Genomic DNA, 18,001 nt, shown 5'->3' with positions numbered 1-18,001 from the left:
AAAACGTGGTTTTATGAAAGACTTACTATTCAGAAAATAACCTTTGTAGATGAGAAGATGATTGTTTTCACTCCCCGCTGCCCTCCTTCATGCCTCCACCCTCACTTTCATCACAATTTTACAACAGCATCGCACCGGATAGAGAACTGCCATCGACACCGCATTCAATACTAATCAGCTTGTGCATTGTGATCTTGTTAATATTCAGACCACCCTCTGCCAGGGAAAAAAAAACAACAACAACAACAGGCATAATCACAGAGCCCGAGCAACAGCAATGACAAACAGCGTCGGTGTCGACAAATAAAAACATGCTAATGAACACCACGCAGGCTTTGAGAGCGGTGAGGGTTTGAGCTGTGCAGTGGGTGGACCTCTAAAATACAAGTTTGTGTTTGTTTGCCGGAGTCACCTCAGGAGGCTTCTGCTCACTTCGCCTCACTTTGCCAGACCTCTCTTGGCGTGACGAGCTCGTAAATGACCCACGTCAGGGTCTCAGGGGCCAAACTTGCTGCTATAACGAGGTCACAATTTCTCTTTGCCTATACCTCACTTGGGATGGATGCAAATGTGTAACTTTCTGTGAGGAGTTTGAAAATGCAACCAAGGAGAGGTGGGTATAGTAGCTGGATGAACCTGTTGACTTTGCTACTTTTGCGAGTTTTCCTTTTTGAGATATCTAAATAAAAAAAGCTCCGTCATGACTGTGACTTTTTCTGCTTAGATGTTTTGTTCTCTGCCCTTTCCGACTTGAGCCATTGCTACAAGACCGAAAAACAAACAGCCAGAAAAAATGGTGGCAAATACAGCCTCGCTTTTTCTATCTCTGCCACTTTCTCTTTTGACTTCCGGGTGGAAATTAGCCGCAAGACAAAGCTGCTGTGTGATGCGACATGGCACGCATACTGTTCTGGCCCAGTTGGGATTTGCAATGCAGAGCCTTCCAGGCATGGCTGCACAGGTAATTAAAAGTCAGCTGGACGACTTGGCAGGACTTTTTGACTTTCAGAGGCAAAGTGTACCTGGGACATTTTTACTGGAAACTGACAAAAGCATGACAGAGGGATTGAAACAGATTGGATGTTTATTATAGTGTAAAGTTTATTTATCGCATTTCCTGGTGTTATTGACTCAATTGGGGTCGGTGACTATTGAGGTTTTCATTTAAACAAATGCTTGTTTAGAATGTGTGTTTACATCCCAAATCTATATTTTGTTCTATTGCATTGTTTCCTGATGTACAAGAGCAGCAACTATAAGAGACACCTTTAGTGTGTTCTCAGATATTTGTGAAAAACTGGTCCTGTTTCTCACAGGAACTAACACATGGACGTAAAAACACAGTGTAGCGATAACATCGCATTCAACTGGAATGTGAATCGTCTTGGAGAATGCTGTCTCCACATAATCTCAGCTTTAGTACAGCACAAGTAACTAATTTATTTTTTTGGTGATAAGACTCCACATTTTAACCGAGAGAATGTTTTTCTGCTGCAGTGTTGCTGTGTTGAAATGGGTCCATCCATGAGTGAACAAAAGCAGTTACATGAACTGAGGTAGTTTTCTCAGGATTAATCTTTTTCATTTTGATGACGCACTGCTAATTTTTATTTTATTTTTCAGCTGGCAAATCTCACTGTTGGCCCGTGGCTGTGATTGAAGAGGAGCAGGTTTGATTCCCTTGACCAGATTAGGGATTTGTATCACTTTACAGATTCACAGATGGGGTACCAATGAGAATGGCACCTAACTCCAAGGGTGCTGGATAGCAGCCCGAAGCTGCTAATTGTGTTGTCGACCATGTTGTCAACTAATCTGTGATGGCACACGTTTCTTACGATTTTTTGTACACCCGTAGACCATGATCCAAGACCCATGATCCAAACAGTTATCTGCACAAATTCGATTGTAGCAGTATTACAAATTGCCAAACACGAAAAGAGAGAGAAAGTATGTATCATGACTTTCAACAAAATTCAAATGATGATCTTCATCACAACAAAATACATTTGATCTGTTAAATCTGCATTGCGACCTCAATTTGTCTTCTCTCGTCCCCCCCTGGGCCTCACTACAGAAAACCGCTGTATCAGTATAGCACAAAAGAAAGGCAAATGTGTTTTAAAAAGGTGAGAGTTAGAGGTGAAGGCATCAATGAAAGATGGCAGCAAAGTGACTGAAAGAATCCTCCAAAAAGAAAAAGCGGTGCGGGCATTAAAGTAAAAAAGTGTTAGCTTTTAAATGCAGCGGCCCAGACAGCGGCGGGCCAGATGTCCTTGGGCATGTCACACTGCCATCTGTTCCCTCTGTCTGGGCTGTCAACATACCTCTAACTCCAGTTTAAACATGACATTCCAGCTTCCTTACACACCGAGGGGCAGCCTTTCGTCACCCTAAGCCAGGGAGAGGGAGAAATTCACCGAGGTTGACAGAGAGAAGAGGAGGAGACTGGAAGAGGGGGAAGTCAGAGATAATGCACAGGCAAGCAACGGGAATGACCTTTTCCACACCAGCCCGTCTTTATGAGCAGATATTGTTATCAATGTATTACTCCCCGGACAGGCACTAGAGCTTCAATAACGCCATTGAACCGACAGTCCATCATCATAGGACGAAGAGGGGCGCTAACACTGGCATCCTGCGGGGCGTTGGGTTACAACTGATTGCGCTCGTAAATGAGCGTGGCTCTCATAAAATCATGTGGTAACTGCTTAGCGGTGCACAGGAAGATGGCTTCCCTTATCAAAGGCTCGATTACAACATGGGAGGCCTGTTAGCTGTGGCACTTTCCTTCACTGGTGAACTTAATCATGTGCTCACTGAAATGTGTCACTGCAATATGGACCATTGGAGGAAACGACATGCTGCCTCTCTTTTACTTCTGCTGTTTATTTCGCAATGAAAAAGTCTCCCGGGTATATAATGCGTTGTTATTTTTTTATTTTTTCAAAAATTTAGTATTGGACACAGACTTAATGAGGGAAAAACATTTTGTTGATGTTTTAATGATCACTTCAATTTTATCTTCTAATAGCAATATATTAAAGAGCATAGATGCATCATTTAGGAAATAGAAATTAGGAATGAAATGTTTGACTGCCAGCAGTACTGGCGATCACATCTGCCTCACAATTATGAGATTCTTGGAACAACCATGTGTTGAAATGTATTACAGTACACTATTTTGAAATAAAATAAAAAGGGACCATCACAAGAGTAAGATTCAGTACTCTGCATGGTCTCCTTCATCTTCCATTAGTCTTTAGGACGATCTCCTCCAGGGTGACAGCAGTTCAAGTAAAAAGCATTGACTGAGCTGTCTTGGGCAAGAAGTTCAGGACATATGAATTCCCTCATGGAGCTGCAGTACTTTTATGAGATACAAAAATGGCCAGTTGCCTTAGGAATTCAGTGTGAATGCTGACCGATTACCTTTCCAGCCCCCTCAAGCCAAATAAAAAAAGAACGAATTAATGACTACAGTGACCTGTACACACAGTCTTCACGCCGGAGTTCAAATGCCAGGCTTTTGTGAAGTAAAAATTGAGCCAATGACAAATTATTTCATCCCTTGGTCCAATTTAAATGCCATGTATAATCTGCATGATTCAACTGGAAAAAAAAAAAAAAGTTATTCACCCCAAATGAAGTATGCTTTTCAAGACATTCATGTAGTCACATCCTACAAGCTATGGTCCAGAGAGAGCTTCCATAATCATCCGAGTGATCTCATTGTTCAGAGCTATTAGTCAGGAAAGGGTACAGTGGTGCAAAAGAATTTCCAAAGTATTTATGTTTTGATGGAACACAGTGGCGTTGCTATGACATCACTGGGAAACTATGGCCCTTTTGTCCATGATCCCACCTTTGATCATTTCCATAACACGTTTGTAGAATCCGGAGGTAGACTAAAATGTTTCTGGGGAAATATGCTTCTCATAAAAGTTTTTGGCTTTTGTGGCATTTTGTGACATTCCAAAAGAAGGACCAACCTCAAAAAGTAGTGGAAGAGAAGAAAAATGTGAGAAGAAAACACTATCAATTACATGAGGCTAGTAGTTTTGCAGCAAAAGCAAAAAAAAAAAATCCACTGACTCCATTTGTAACTTGTTACCAACGTCAGTTGGCGGTTTGATTTGTTTTGAAGTGTTTCGCTTTATTTAAAATGCCTGTACAATTTGTATATCTTTCATGATTGAATGAGTTTGTCCTTGAGAGAGATTATTTCTAAATATGTTCCAAAAGTGCATCTCACAATGGATTGTGTTTTAGCTTCGAGGTGAAACTTGTATTAACAAGCTGGTACTGAAACAAATAATAGTGCATGCAACCAGAATGACTAATTCAAGGCATCTCTCAGTGCCTGCAGCATTGCAGGATTGCAGGTTGGTGTTTGTATCTTTGCATTGGGGCCAATAGCAACTGAAAAACAACAGTAAACTATTTATGATGCTGACTGGGCATAGTCACAATTTCACTTATTGATGGCTTTCAAATATTCTGCACCGAGCTTCACTTCACCAGAAACTAATGGGGTCAAGTTCAAATCTAGCTGTTATAGTTTGAAGCTGTTGATTTTTGTTAGGAACATAGTCAAAGCAACATGCCAAATGAAATGAAGTGCAGTGCGCTCTGTGCTTCTTTTATGTCACTTGAATTCAAATGAAATTTATGAGAACTGGCAAGCAAGGTTGGGACAAGCAATAATACATTCCAACGTAAGAGTCTTAAGTTATTAATATGTGTTTTTCTATAGTTGCGTTGTTCTTTGACTCTAAATATATTCACTTTCAGGTCCAGTGAGAAGCATCTCCGTTCGGTGACGGGAGCCAAATGAGGCGAGGTGTTGCGCTGACTTTAAAGAGCAACTTGATGGAAAGCATTGCAGGACTGTGCCAGTAGCAAGGAAGGCTAATGACACCTGGAAGGGAATGTCTCACCAATTATAAAGTGAATAATAACATGAATTGTTCCAGAGTGAAAAATAAAGACTTAACTTGGGACTTCCCCCATACATAACTTCAAGCCCAACAACTGCAAACTTTCCCTTCATGTCTTGTTCTTGGGATGATGCCACAAGGACCATTCCTCAAACTTTCCTCTTCATCCTTCCAGTGACTGATGCACAAGGGAAGTGGGATCCTGACCCACTCCTGACTTGGGGAAATTGTTGTGACCCCTGTAGACTTTTGGGAGGAAGCCAAACTTGGCACGTATGGGCCGGGGTGCTATGGTCGCCTTCTCTGACCCCAAAGACCTTTGTAGGCTTACCTCCTTCAGCCAATTATTCACATACACACATGCAGCTTCTGCTGAATGGATTAGGTTACAGCCTCAGAAGCAATGTCGGACCTCTCTTTTGCAAACTCTGGTCATTTGCATCATGGGAGCAGAGGAATGCCCTTTTCATTAACACCAGCAGGCTGGCCGTACAAAAGGTCTGCATTCACGAGTCATCCTGGAGACCAGATGTTCTCGTCAAGTGTGAATGTGTGTGAATTGCTGGGTGGAGTGACATTGTAGGTGCCGAGCCACCGCCGATTCATGTGTGTGCCTGGGCCCCCATGGCCTTCGTGGTGCACAGGTCACCATTGAAATGTGGAGGTTGGAGGATCATACACGCTCCTACATACACTTGGGAAAACAAGTATGTGCATTTAACATTTCATTTGATGAATGTGAACCTCCTAACAAGACCTCTCTCTGTATATTTTTGGTCATATTCAAGTTAAGAAAATACACCAATTAGGGCATTTCCACATGAACATGTGCTACTTCTCCCACAATTGTGTCATTATTATTTATTTCAATCCAACTGATTCTGTGTATTTGCAATCCATCACATTGCATTATGTTGATATAGCCAATATATTGCCAATATTGCTGTGTGCGGGCAGTCGTGGAGGGATCACTATGCACGTTGAATTGTTGAATTATTAACAATTGGCAGCTTCATATTCAAGTCGACAAGAGATTAGGGTGATAAGATTGTATTACAATGCTGTTGAATGTGGACTGTATTATTTTAGCTAGTATGCAGTGATCCATTCTAGAGCACAGTATTTATTCACCTTTTAAAAAATCTTCAAATATACGTATTTTGTATTCCAAGTTCTTAAACGACTGAATTGTTTGGAGGGTCGATGGAATGATTTATTGTGCCAACATTTTTCGATAGCAAGTTCCGGGAAATCATCCTATCACATAGATTGGCTAAACTTTAGAAATACTTTCATTATAAAAACAATAAAATTTCATATTATCGCCATTGCTTGATGATGAAAAAACACCTGCTTCGCTTGAATCAACTTTCTAATGTGCATCACAGAAGAAAACAAGTACATGCACGTTCCCAAGAAACTCTTTCGTTCTAGCATGTGACCAATGGGGAAAATCCACCACAATTGCCAAAACCAAAACCTGTGTGGCCAGGTAATTATATATTTCCAGTGAGAGTTCTGCAAACACTAGACAAAAGTGTTCCACTTTGATGTGGCACTTTATTTTGATGGAGTGACGCCATGAAGCCTATCAAATTTAAGTCCGCTTGTTGCTCCTTCAGCAGCTGCTTGACGGTTAAAAAAAAAAAAAAAAAAAAAAAAAAAACTGAATACATGCCAAAGCATTTTCAAACACAAACTTTAACTGAAAGTAACAGTCACATAGTACAAAACATTATCTCAAAATTCCAACACAGCTGCAACTATAAAAACATGATAGCCTCTGCATCCTTCAGCAAAACGCCTCCGTGTTATCCGGCATCTAAATGGCCATTAGCTGGACTAACCAACTTAGTGGAATAAGCTCCACCACAAGTGTCCATTGTCCTTCCATCACAGGAAAAAGTCAAGGATTGCCCCATTGCATTCTGATCAAAATGTGCTGCACTCTCTCAGTGTTGACAGGCTGTAACTGCTCCAAAATGCACCAGCACATATTTGTCTGCATAACTGACACTTGAGAGAATAAATTGGGCGATAGCTCCATCACCTACCCGACTATCTCGGCCAATTTTCTCCCCAAATGAACAATGGGAGCGAGATGCTGTCTCGCCCACATTCACACCTTGACATGCCACATATGAGCATCAGCAATAGAAATATTTGATTCTCTGCAGCAAATTGCTTAAAGGGGGATTTAATTATATGGATGAGCTGTCCAACATTCATGCTTGACAGGGAAAAGCAACAAATAGTGAACAAGGTAGCTTGGCAGAGACTACCACCAGAGGTGAAGGGTGTACTATGCATATACGTAATATATTCTGCTTTAAAAAAATGTAAAGTGCGCCCACCATTAATAATTTCTTGGGAAAAAACAATACACAATTTTGACAAAGGACTCAAAATCTGAGGGAACTGGATGAAATGGGCTCAATTCAAGCATGTTTGCGTCTGGCCTTCGACATGTTTTATTTACTCTTCTCTCAAAAAAACATGGGGGTGAGCTCCAGTCTAAACCAGACTTTCAGTTAGCGGGATGACACGAGCTTTTGAACGAGACTTAAAACATTGAACACATGAGAGAAAGTGTTCCTTTTTGAGCCTCTACTTTCAAAGTGTTTGGATTTAAATAAAATGTGTCAAAGCGTCTCTGCATGTAAAACATTTCACATCCTCTGTGGATTGTGAAGCAAAGCCTTGGCTGAAATAAAAGTGGAGGGAAAGAAAAGTAGACTTGGAAAAAGCACTGTCTGCCTTTTAAGTATATGTAAATTATTCCCTATTTGGGAAAAAAGACAATTAAACGAGCTTATCAAGCCATAAATCAGCAGGCCAGGAATTAAAAAATTACAAAAGAAACAAACAGCCAACGTCATGCTGCTTTGAATGTGTGCCGTCTTCCCCCAACACTGCAGGAGTTCAAAAGAATAATAACTTTGCCCTCACTCATCACCACCCAGAGAAGCGTTAGGTCAGCTCATAATATTGTTATGTGTGTGTTTTTTTTTTTTTTTTTAATTAGTTATCCCAACCAGATCACTGGGGACATGCAGCAATGGTACACAGTGAAAAGTGTGAACTGCGCTGGTGATTAAAGTGATTCAGACAACATGGAAGAAATTCACATTTGTCAGATGACACTTTTCTGCCATCTCTTTTAGATTCAGTGTTGCGTCGCTGAGGCACAAAGGGGCCATCAACATTTTGAGGGGGAGGTAAAAATGCACCAAAGGCAGCTTTAATTTAAATATATGTACGTATATTGCGGACTGCACGTTGTATTTTGGGTGGGTATTTTCGTTTAATATACAGATTGCAATCCGGCGCATAGAATTTAATCTTACAGTATGCATTTACAAAATAACCCTGGAAAGTGTTTTTGTTTTTTTTACAGATAGAATTTTTTTTTTTTCTGGTACAAAGCATGTTATTATTTTTGTGAAGTGTTCATTTGCCCACTGGGTCAGTTTCTTTCCACATGCTAAAAAACTCCCCAATCATACCAAAATAGGTCAAGACAAAACATGTGAGACTGAAACTGTAACCAAGAAAAAGGCTTGGAGTAGGCACAGTGCTCATTATCGCAACGTGAAACCTCAATAATTATAAAGTATGGATCGTCTAGCAGCTAAACAAAAATGTTAACCAAGTGCACATTTTGACAAAATAAAACAAAACTGAAACATCCAGTGCGATTGGACCGAGGCCAGATTGCTTTCTGACCACGACCAAATCACATCATGTTTATTTTCTAGCAGATCCTCAACTGAACATAGTCTGAACCAGAGTTTAATAACGCTGTTCACATTACAACAAATTAGGACTGCAAGTAATCATTTTAATAATCGATTAATCAATTGCTTATTTGGTTGATTAATCGATAAATACGGTTAAAAAAACAAAGATGCAGTACCTTCAGTGCACTTACTGCAATGATGCACTTGTAACTTATTTGCTTCTTTATATTCCTGAAAGTGTGCGAAGAAATGATTGCAGCGTTAAAAATAATTATGACAGGATGTTTTCCATCACCTTCCTGCAGGATGAGACAAGCATTCACCGGATGTCCTGTTGTGCGTTGGTCATATTATTACTGGCAATTCTTCTTTCAAATGTGGTTCCTTATTTATTTAACTGCTTTGAGCCTGCTCCTGCTACCTACAGCTCAACCATCACTCAGCGCAACCCAATTCCAACCAAAGCCTCAGCCGCCTTAATGAGTGTAACATGAGCCACTACAGATTATAATCAAAAGGAAAAGAATGACTGACGTTAATTCTTTAGTCAACTTAACATTTTTTTTCCCTTTCTTTTTAAGTTCCTCCCCCAAAGAGCCCAGAAGAAGCCAAACAGCAGGGCGTGCAGGGAGCACAGTGAAAGCTTAATGGAGAAACACAAAAGAGGGAGTGCATGAGTTTGCCTCGACTGCTGACACATGCAAATGGTCTCATCACCTGAGGGGATTAAAGTACATAACCTTACAGCCATGGCTATTAGCTTATATATTTATGTCTGCATGTGTATGTACACATGTTTTTTTGGGAATAAAAAAGGGAAATTAATTGACATCTGAATTGTTTTTAAAAACAAAACAAAACAAAAACATGGCCGTACTGCAATTAGCTCTGCTGGAGTAGCTCCACTTCAATACCATTTAAATAAAGGTAAGTAGGTAAAAGTAATGGAAAAATATTTTCTATTTTATTTTAAAAGTGTGTCTGAGGGTTACAGTTTTGCCAAAATCTTTAATCACTTTCTTTTATCTGTGCTGCAAGACTATAAATGAATAAAATATTTCGTATTGTACACTTTTTCGCTGTGTGTGTGTCCATTTGAAATTTAAAAAATATGATTTGTTCAAACTGCGCCCCTTGTGATAAGTGCTAGAGAAAATGTAGGGATGGATATATTATCCCATGATATATAATGAATTTCTAAAATGCCTTTCTTGTTGTCGAGTTGTCAAATTTGAGTGTGACAGTAAGGAGGTGCAAGGAGGTGCAAACACAGAAGCAGCTGTATACTAACACAAAAATTTCTGTACATTTCACACTCTGGTGCCTGCAAAAATCCATCGGTCCAGATTCTAACCATGTTCGTGCCGCATCCCTGCTTGGATGCAATTCCCAGAAACATCAAGTCACTTCAAACTCTGCCGTATGCCACTGGGCAATCTGCATGTTATGCTCCAAGAATCCACAAGGACACAAGCCGCTTGACAGGGCCAAAGAGAGGCAAAAGCCCCGCAACATTGACATTTAAAATATATTCATACAGAATGTGGAATAATGAATTTTATATTTATAATTTGTAATGTTTTTGTTTCTAAGTGTGTTTTTCCTGGATACAAAATAAAGTTACAGTTTTGTTAACTCCAAAATATATATTATATATAAAAAAAATAAAGTAAAAATCTGCTTAAATACATTAATGCGTTCATAGAACTAGCATTGTATTAATATTGTCATCAACTTTAGAAAGTAATGGATATATATTTTTATTTTTAATTATGCCCAGCCAAAATGCATTTTTCAGATGTACTAACGATAGCAAAGGAATTACATACGATGTTCGTATATTGATAAATGTACATCGATGTATATGAAATGCTCTCATGTCAATTGGTAATAAACATAAAAAAACAAGGACTAATAGAATATTTTCTGTAATGAGATAAAGGTTAACCTTTGCGCAAACTAAGTTTCAAAAACATTTGCTGTTTTAAACGTTTTACTGTATTCATGCACACAAAAAGCCAGTAAAACATGGAAGCTAATGGTGGGTTACATGCTTTGACTTGTTTTGTGTGCCACTGCCTGCATGGGTGAAAACAAAAAATTAAACTTGGACAGCCACCAAGTTACCACTCGATCGCCGTAAATTATCTTAAAGCCTGAGCGGAGACAAACAGAATAAAATATGAGCTATATTTTTCTGCTCCTGACATGGCTGCCAAATAGGCATTGTGTAATTTGTTGGTCAATTCACAAAGCCTTCTGGTTTCTCTTGGCTGCAGCCATCCTCTGGTACGTGCAGCCAGTGGGCTTCAATCAGAGCTGAGCTTGTTGTACAGCATCTTGCTAATTAACTGTGATAATTCCTGGGTTGGTTCCCCTTTAATTATGGACCTGATTCTAAACAAATATGGTTATCCAGAAAATTGGAAGTGACCTACACAAAGTAGGACACTTCTTCCAGATTCCTGCCAAGCCATACTGATATTATCCTCCCAGACCACAAGCCGCGCCTGCTTTAGTTTTAGTGAATTTATCATGTTTTAATTTAATTCACATAGTTTGATAACTTATTGGTGAATATATGGAGAAACAAACAGATTTAAAATTAATGAACATCATTCAGGATGAAAATCACTCTGGTACTCTAATATACAAAAGTAGACATGAACATTTCTTCATCATGTTAATCAAAGTAGATTGCATTGTTGTGATTAGTGTGTGTACACACACCGCTAAGTTCTAACTGCAATGCAACCATTTTATGTGTTAAGCTCGTTTGGTTTTAACCGTTCAGATAATGTATGCAATATGAATTTTATTATGTCATAAAATATTTTTTGTTTTATTCCATTAGCTTGTTCACTGCTGGCCTCCATGGTGCAGTCTTCTTGATTACAAATACAAAGCTTCATGTGTTCTGTAATAGGTATAAAGAATTATCTGAATTTGCAAGAATTTGTCAACTTTTTTTTTGATCACGTAAAGTCAATTGACCTAATGAGGACTTACTACCTTTTGAAATTTTATTAAATGTCTCTTGCTTACTACACCATATTCAAAAACGTACCCTGTATATAGTGAATTTCATTCAACAAAGCAATTAAAAACAATACTTTAGTTGAACTTTAAAAGTTCAACTTTAAGATCCTCGTTCCTAGTCGAGTGAAGAGGGCACTTTTCCATTTATATGCGGTGAGCTTGCCGTGACAGAAGAAGGGGTGGGCCGGCAAGTGATGTACCGGCAAAGACGGCGTGAGAGGATGGTAAGCTGTATGTGAGCCAGACAGCAGTTGATTGAAGGGGGCTAGAGAGTCACTCTGCCATGTGGAGCAGTGTTGTGCAGAAGCTGCAATCAAGGCCTTTACGGTGGCCGTTACTTCCAGCCGATTGGAAGGAAAGGAAACCTCGTCATTATGGCGCTCTGACAGGGATCAAGGCCAGTCAAAGCTACAGTACACACACTCTAGCTAACCATGACCCGCTTACCCACCTTTCGCTGACATCAACACCAGAGGGAAGACGGGGGAGGGAAAACAAAGATGGTTTTCGCTCCACACAGTTTCCCTCTCACCTCCTAAAGAAGGATGCATGTTTGGAATAGCTTGTAGGCAAGTGGTTTTTTTTTTTTTGGCCACTACTTGCGAGTGAGTTTAATACTTTGTCGGATTTTCTCTTATTTAATGTTAGACTTAACCCTGACCCACTTATGCGGAATGTCTTAATGAACAAAGCAGAAAAACAATTTTCAAGCAGGATGTTCAACATATGTCTGTAATTGTACATCAATTCACAAAAGAGTTTTGTTTACAGTGTATCATCAACACCAGAGATTTGGCAATGCTAGTAAAGGCATGATAACATCTCATCATTTGTTTACATGCACGAGTATTTTTCTCCATAGAAACGCCGCAATGATTCCAGATGCCGCATTGTTTGTTATAGTGTCAAATTATGAATCAAGAGTGATGAGACAATTTCATCATACTTGATCTGTTATGACGTAAAGAACATGTCACTTAAACAAGGTGTTTATATGAACAGCGCAGTGCCAGAATGATGATATCACAAAGACTTTTCAGACTATAATTGTGGCCATTCTTAGCTCCATAATTTTTTTTTTTTTAATTGTGTAACTACACAGTCCAATTTTTTTTGTCTTTTAAAAAAAATACCATACACTGAAAGTAGGTAGCAGGTGTAAACATACTGTACCAAACTACCAAAATGAACAATCCGAATGTTATTTTGACGAGAGAAAGAAGTTACGTTATTTTAACAATGAAAAAGAAACGGCGTATTAATTCGTTTGTAACGATACATTTGAAACAGACTTTTTTTGGTTATCTTTTTTATCCAGCGGAATATTGGAAAATGCAAAGTAGCTTCAAATTTGAATGATAATACAGCGTCAATAAAACAAAGCCAACAACCAACCAAAAAGAAAAATCCCTTAATTTAGTATTCATAACATCAAATCCAACCAAAAACCTTCGAAGGTTATGTCTAGGTCAAAGCGCTTTCCTTTCAGCTTGAACTGAGTCAAGAATAATTTGTACACAAGAACAAGCTCCCACCTAGCCCATTTAAAAAAAAAGAGCCTAACCTGTAGGTCAGCCAGCAGACAGCAAAAACAGAATCCACCATCTTACCTTTGCTTGTCATGTCAACTGAGATAATAAGGGCCTCGGCTGGGGGCATGACATTTACACATTTTGATACAAGAGTGGGGCCACTGAGCGTCCCTGTCAAGTGCCAAAGAAAAGAAATACAGTATTTGAATAGCCTTGAATCCAACACTGCTATGCTCCTCAGACAATAGGTGCAGCACTAATCCCCCTTCATGGGCTCTGCATCCCCTGTCATGGCCACTGGTGAAGCATGCTGAGACGCTGCGTTGGCGACTGACACGTCAACAAAGGCGGCGTCCCCGGCCTCTGCTGAGGCTGCGTGCTCTGCACTGTCGTGCGTGGAATCTGCATTAGGAGTGAAGAATAGCCAAGAGCAATGTGTTAAACAAAAAGCTGCCAGGGTGCCGGGACCCCTGGTAAGAAGCTCGGTGTGGCCACCCATCAAATGTGCTGAGCCAGGCCGACAGCGCATCCCTCGCCCGCCCCTTGGTAGCCCATCCTTATCCGTCTGCTGTCTTTGGGGTGGAACAGCTCTTGTGTCCACCGCTCGGGCGGATCTGACAGCTGTAAGCAAGGGGACCTTTTTGCTCAAGACATCTCTCCATCCACACACAATGACCTCCACAGGGTCAGCCAACCACAGCCAACCCTTGACAGCCAACTCTTAGAAGACAAGGTGGGGGAAAATGAGCTGACAGTGTCACTCGTACGCCACTCGCATTTCACACTCCGTAGGCACCGCATAACGGATCTTTTTCACCCCAAGGCGACGGTGTCGACAAACAAGTGCCAATGTTTGCTGTTTTATCTTTTACAAGATCTAACGCTAAATAGGTCACACACTGTGAACAAGCAGTTGATTGGGAAATTGGTTGGTACCTTCGAGCGAAATGTGCAGCACTATTTTACAGAAAGGAATGGGTGGCGCTCTTGTTGTACTGACAGCAATGACATCACACGGCACCATTTGTCGGCTATATTTACACACCCCAGTGGTTCCCTAGATTGTTGTCTGAATAAATATTAGAAATAAATATCATGATAAAATGGTGTGTGTATACAGTTAAAGGTCATACATATCTTAATTGGGCTGAAAGTTAGACTAATAAAAAAAAGCTCATTACATTGTATGAAGAAACTATTATGACTTTCAAACACGAAGGCATGAGATGTTTCCCACACTCATATATAGGACGTGCAACGTGAAATCAATTTCAAGAGCATTGCTCTCCAAATTGACATCTCTTGGAACAGATGAGGGTACCATTCAGCTCAACACGCACACGCAGACAATCTTGCGCGCATGCACGCACGCACGCACACACACACACACACACACACACACAAACACACGCAAACATCGTATTTACCGCATAGTCGATGCATGTAGACTTAAAAACATGGGTAACCTCCCAGGTGCACATTGCTTTCAGCAGAGCTATACTGCCCGTTTACCTTGCCCCAGGACATCCGCAGGAGAGCCTATCTGCCGTCTCCCCGCATCTCCAAAGACATGTCGCCCTATTTATCTCCTAATTGACTCTCAGAGGAAGGCTGAGATTGACAGTGTTGCTTCCCACTTCACTTAAGTCCTTTTTAGCCAAGCAAGCCAGAGCGGAGTCACCTGTTAATAATGCATCGGGGCCTAGTCATTCCATTGATAAGCGCCACTTCACCTCTGTGAAATACAGCCGAGAGGAGAGACGTCAGATGCCAATCACTTTTCAGAAAACTTTTTCACTTCAGCAAAAAATGTCTTGATGAACAAGTCAGAGATTGTATTTGTTTCTCTGAAAGTCCCGATCAGAGGATTCAGTGCCCATTTTGTCCGGCGTGTCAACACAATTAGGGGAAGCTCCCGCTGTTGACGGCTGACAGAAGTGTTGAGATAACATATAGTGTAGGTTTATCATAGCTTGACAGATTGGCAAGACAGAGCGAGATTGTCATAACATCCCTAAACAGGAACGATGCAGTTGATTGAGACTAATTGACAGCAGGAGAGGTAAAACTTCAGGGTGATGTGTTTAATTTTTTCCTCCCCTGCCATTTACTTGTCATCACCTGACAAGAAGCTTTTTGCCGATGCAGGCAGTTCATCTCACACCTACGCCTAGCTAACTCTATACCAGCGGTAGAGGACGAGCCAAAAGGGCATCAGGTGAGAGTGCGAGTCGAGCTGGCCCTTGTCCTCGTCTGTCGGAGATTATTTCGCGGGTCACGACTGGTGTGCCGGTGGTTTGTCACGCGCCGCTTGCTGTAATGTCACCAAGACCACCCTTGCAGAACTAGGTCCAGCTGGGGGCTGTCACATCTCAACTAAGCAGTCCGTGACTTTTAAAATACCCTCACGAGGGTGAGATGCTAATTTAGCAAGGGTAACGCAAACTGGGAAGTGTGTTCCGAGAGCCGTAAACAAATCACTATCCCAAGTAAAATTCCAGCCAGAATGAAAGAATATTTTAAGAGGTATACTTTCATTGTTCAAACACCATCAATGTAGTATTTATTTAATTTATTGATTAATCGGCATCTAATCAATTGTCATTGTTTAAATTAAAATATTAAAAATCCTCAAATTGGAGGCTCTCGATAAAAATAATTATCAGATTTCTGTAGTCCTTCATGAAAGCAGGCTGGCTGGTCAAGAGCAAATGTTAATTTGAGGTGGCTTTCTGTGCCTTTAAACATATTTTGGATTCCGATTTAAAACCCGTCTTTACTTTTTTCTAACCAATTAAGTTTTTGAGATCATTTCACTTTTATTTAATTGTTTTTTAAAGCGGCTGTATGTAAGAGATTTTGATTTTTCATCATTCAATCATTTCAGTTTCAATAATATCCCCAAAACATTATTTTAGAATACGTTTTGTTTTTTGAATTAATTCTCTACTTATATTACATGGGCCATGCCTCACCGCACATTTCTGTCCCAAAGGGGCAAATTGCAAAACTGCTGGATCAATAACTACATCATGTGTAACAACAGCAATGCACTTACTTCACCATTCATGGGAATACCAGAACATGTGAGTTTTCACACTGATATGTGGAGTAGCGTTATAGAATTGTTGTTAAGGCCGAGACCCTTTGTCGACGCTGTCCTCAAAACCCTGCAGCCTCATGAGCATGTGTCCTTCTAATCAGAAAGGATAAGCCACATTAAAGATCAACAGAGACCATGAGATATGCTGAGATAAAAACACTTGTGGGCAAGCTTATTTGAATTGTGCTCACCTTCAAACATGCTCAAAGAGCGTCACTTGGAAAGGTAAAAGGTTGTCTGCAGCTCAGCAATTTGCATTTCCTTTTTTCTCAAGTTATCACTTTTTGAGAAAATTCTCATCGCTGCTCAAGGTACTTCAGCTCATTAAACGTGAAAAGTATTTCGCTCGCTCTTTTTAAATGCTGTCCTTTCAGATCACATAAGTACCATTGCATACTTGAAACAAGTATTATCTTGTGGTGAGTTGGGCTGAAGGAAATGCCGACAGAGGCCTTCCTCGTTAAACATGCAACATTAGTTTTTGCGATTGCATCATTACGTCTGGCGGTGTATGTCAAGTGTGTGTTCTCCTGTGTGCCAAGTGCAAGGTGTTTGTAATTTCACTCTCATCTTCAGTTTGCTAATTAACATGACAGCATGACAAATGGACACGCACAACTGCCTGCTTCCATAGCACAAAATGTATGACACCTTACATGCTTCGTTGTGGGAAAACTCAAAGTACATTAGAGTGTAGATTCTCAAAAGGAATCAAGTTGGCTGGAGTTTTATCTCATATTGTTTACACCACAGTTAATGCAATTCAAGCAATTTCAAATTTTAATTGCGTGAACGTCGTCAAATTTTTCAGATTAAACAGCCAATCCGAAAAATGCCATAATTTGTAAAATACACATTCCCTGATCATGAGAGCAACAGTGGTAAAGTGTAATAGAGTATATTTATTATTTTGTGTGGGTGTCTCGATATTCATGATAAAATTAATATAGATTCAGTGAAAATTAAGCATTTTAAAAAAAATCGTCATCATAAAATATTGATATTCATGGCAAGGAGCAGGTTGATTACAACAACAAAAATTGCTGAGTTGCTTTTACTAATATATTTTTTGTTCAAAAAGCAGGAAAGCAATTTTTCACACTTCCAAAACTTTAAATATTCTGTTGAATTGCCTGTCTTTTTTTTTTTTTTTAATATGAAAGTCTGTTGCCTTGAAACTTTGAGTCTTTTGTTTATTTTCCAGTGCAGTGTACAAAAAATGTCCATCAAAATATGCTTGAATATACTGTGGGAGAACTCCAGAAATTATTTTTAGCATGAACTACAACAGATACAACAGAACAAATTCTATCTCAATTCCAGCATCAATTAAAAATTCTGAAAGGTACTCTCCAACTTCATTATCAGCAGCAATAATTGCCAGGTGTCCCAATATTGATTAATGTATTTCTTTTTACAAATCGTATGCACTACATTAGCACATTAAATAAAGGGGCCCTTTACTTCTTCATATTATTCTCTGTTGTCTGCTTTTTGTGCGCTTAATAGCACAGAGGAGTCGTCTTGTCTAAGCAGAGCCTACTGTACATCACACAGCTGTCTATCCTCACATAAGTTGCTCCTCTCTTGCTTTCTCTTTGTGTCTCTCTCTCTCTTCTACCATTAATCTTCCCCCTATCCTTCCAT

At 39.9% G+C, this 18,001-nt stretch overlaps 1 protein-coding gene across 16 annotated transcripts in view; it reads right to left on the bottom strand.

The window, feature by feature from the left end:
* LOC148388364 (uncharacterized) overlaps positions 1 to 18,001 on the bottom strand; it is a 125,659-nt gene that overhangs the window by 38,458 nt on the left and 69,200 nt on the right. Inside the window, exon 4 of one of the 16 annotated variants that reach the window (XR_015862235.1) lies at positions 2,023 to 2,393. The exons of the other annotated variants lie outside the window; for them this stretch is intronic. The gene's annotated coding sequence lies outside the window, so the exon portion shown is untranslated. Of the gene's footprint in view, positions 1 to 2,022; positions 2,394 to 18,001 lie in introns of those variants that run through there. 16 annotated transcript variants of the gene reach the window in all.

Source organism: Syngnathus floridae, chromosome 13, assembly GCF_059516105.1.
Source record: "Syngnathus floridae isolate MCC-2025c chromosome 13, RoL_Sflo_1.0, whole genome shotgun sequence".
In the NCBI taxonomy this organism is placed as follows: Eukaryota; Metazoa; Chordata; class Actinopteri; order Syngnathiformes; family Syngnathidae; genus Syngnathus; species Syngnathus floridae.
This window is presented reverse-complemented; position numbering and strand designations above follow the sequence as displayed.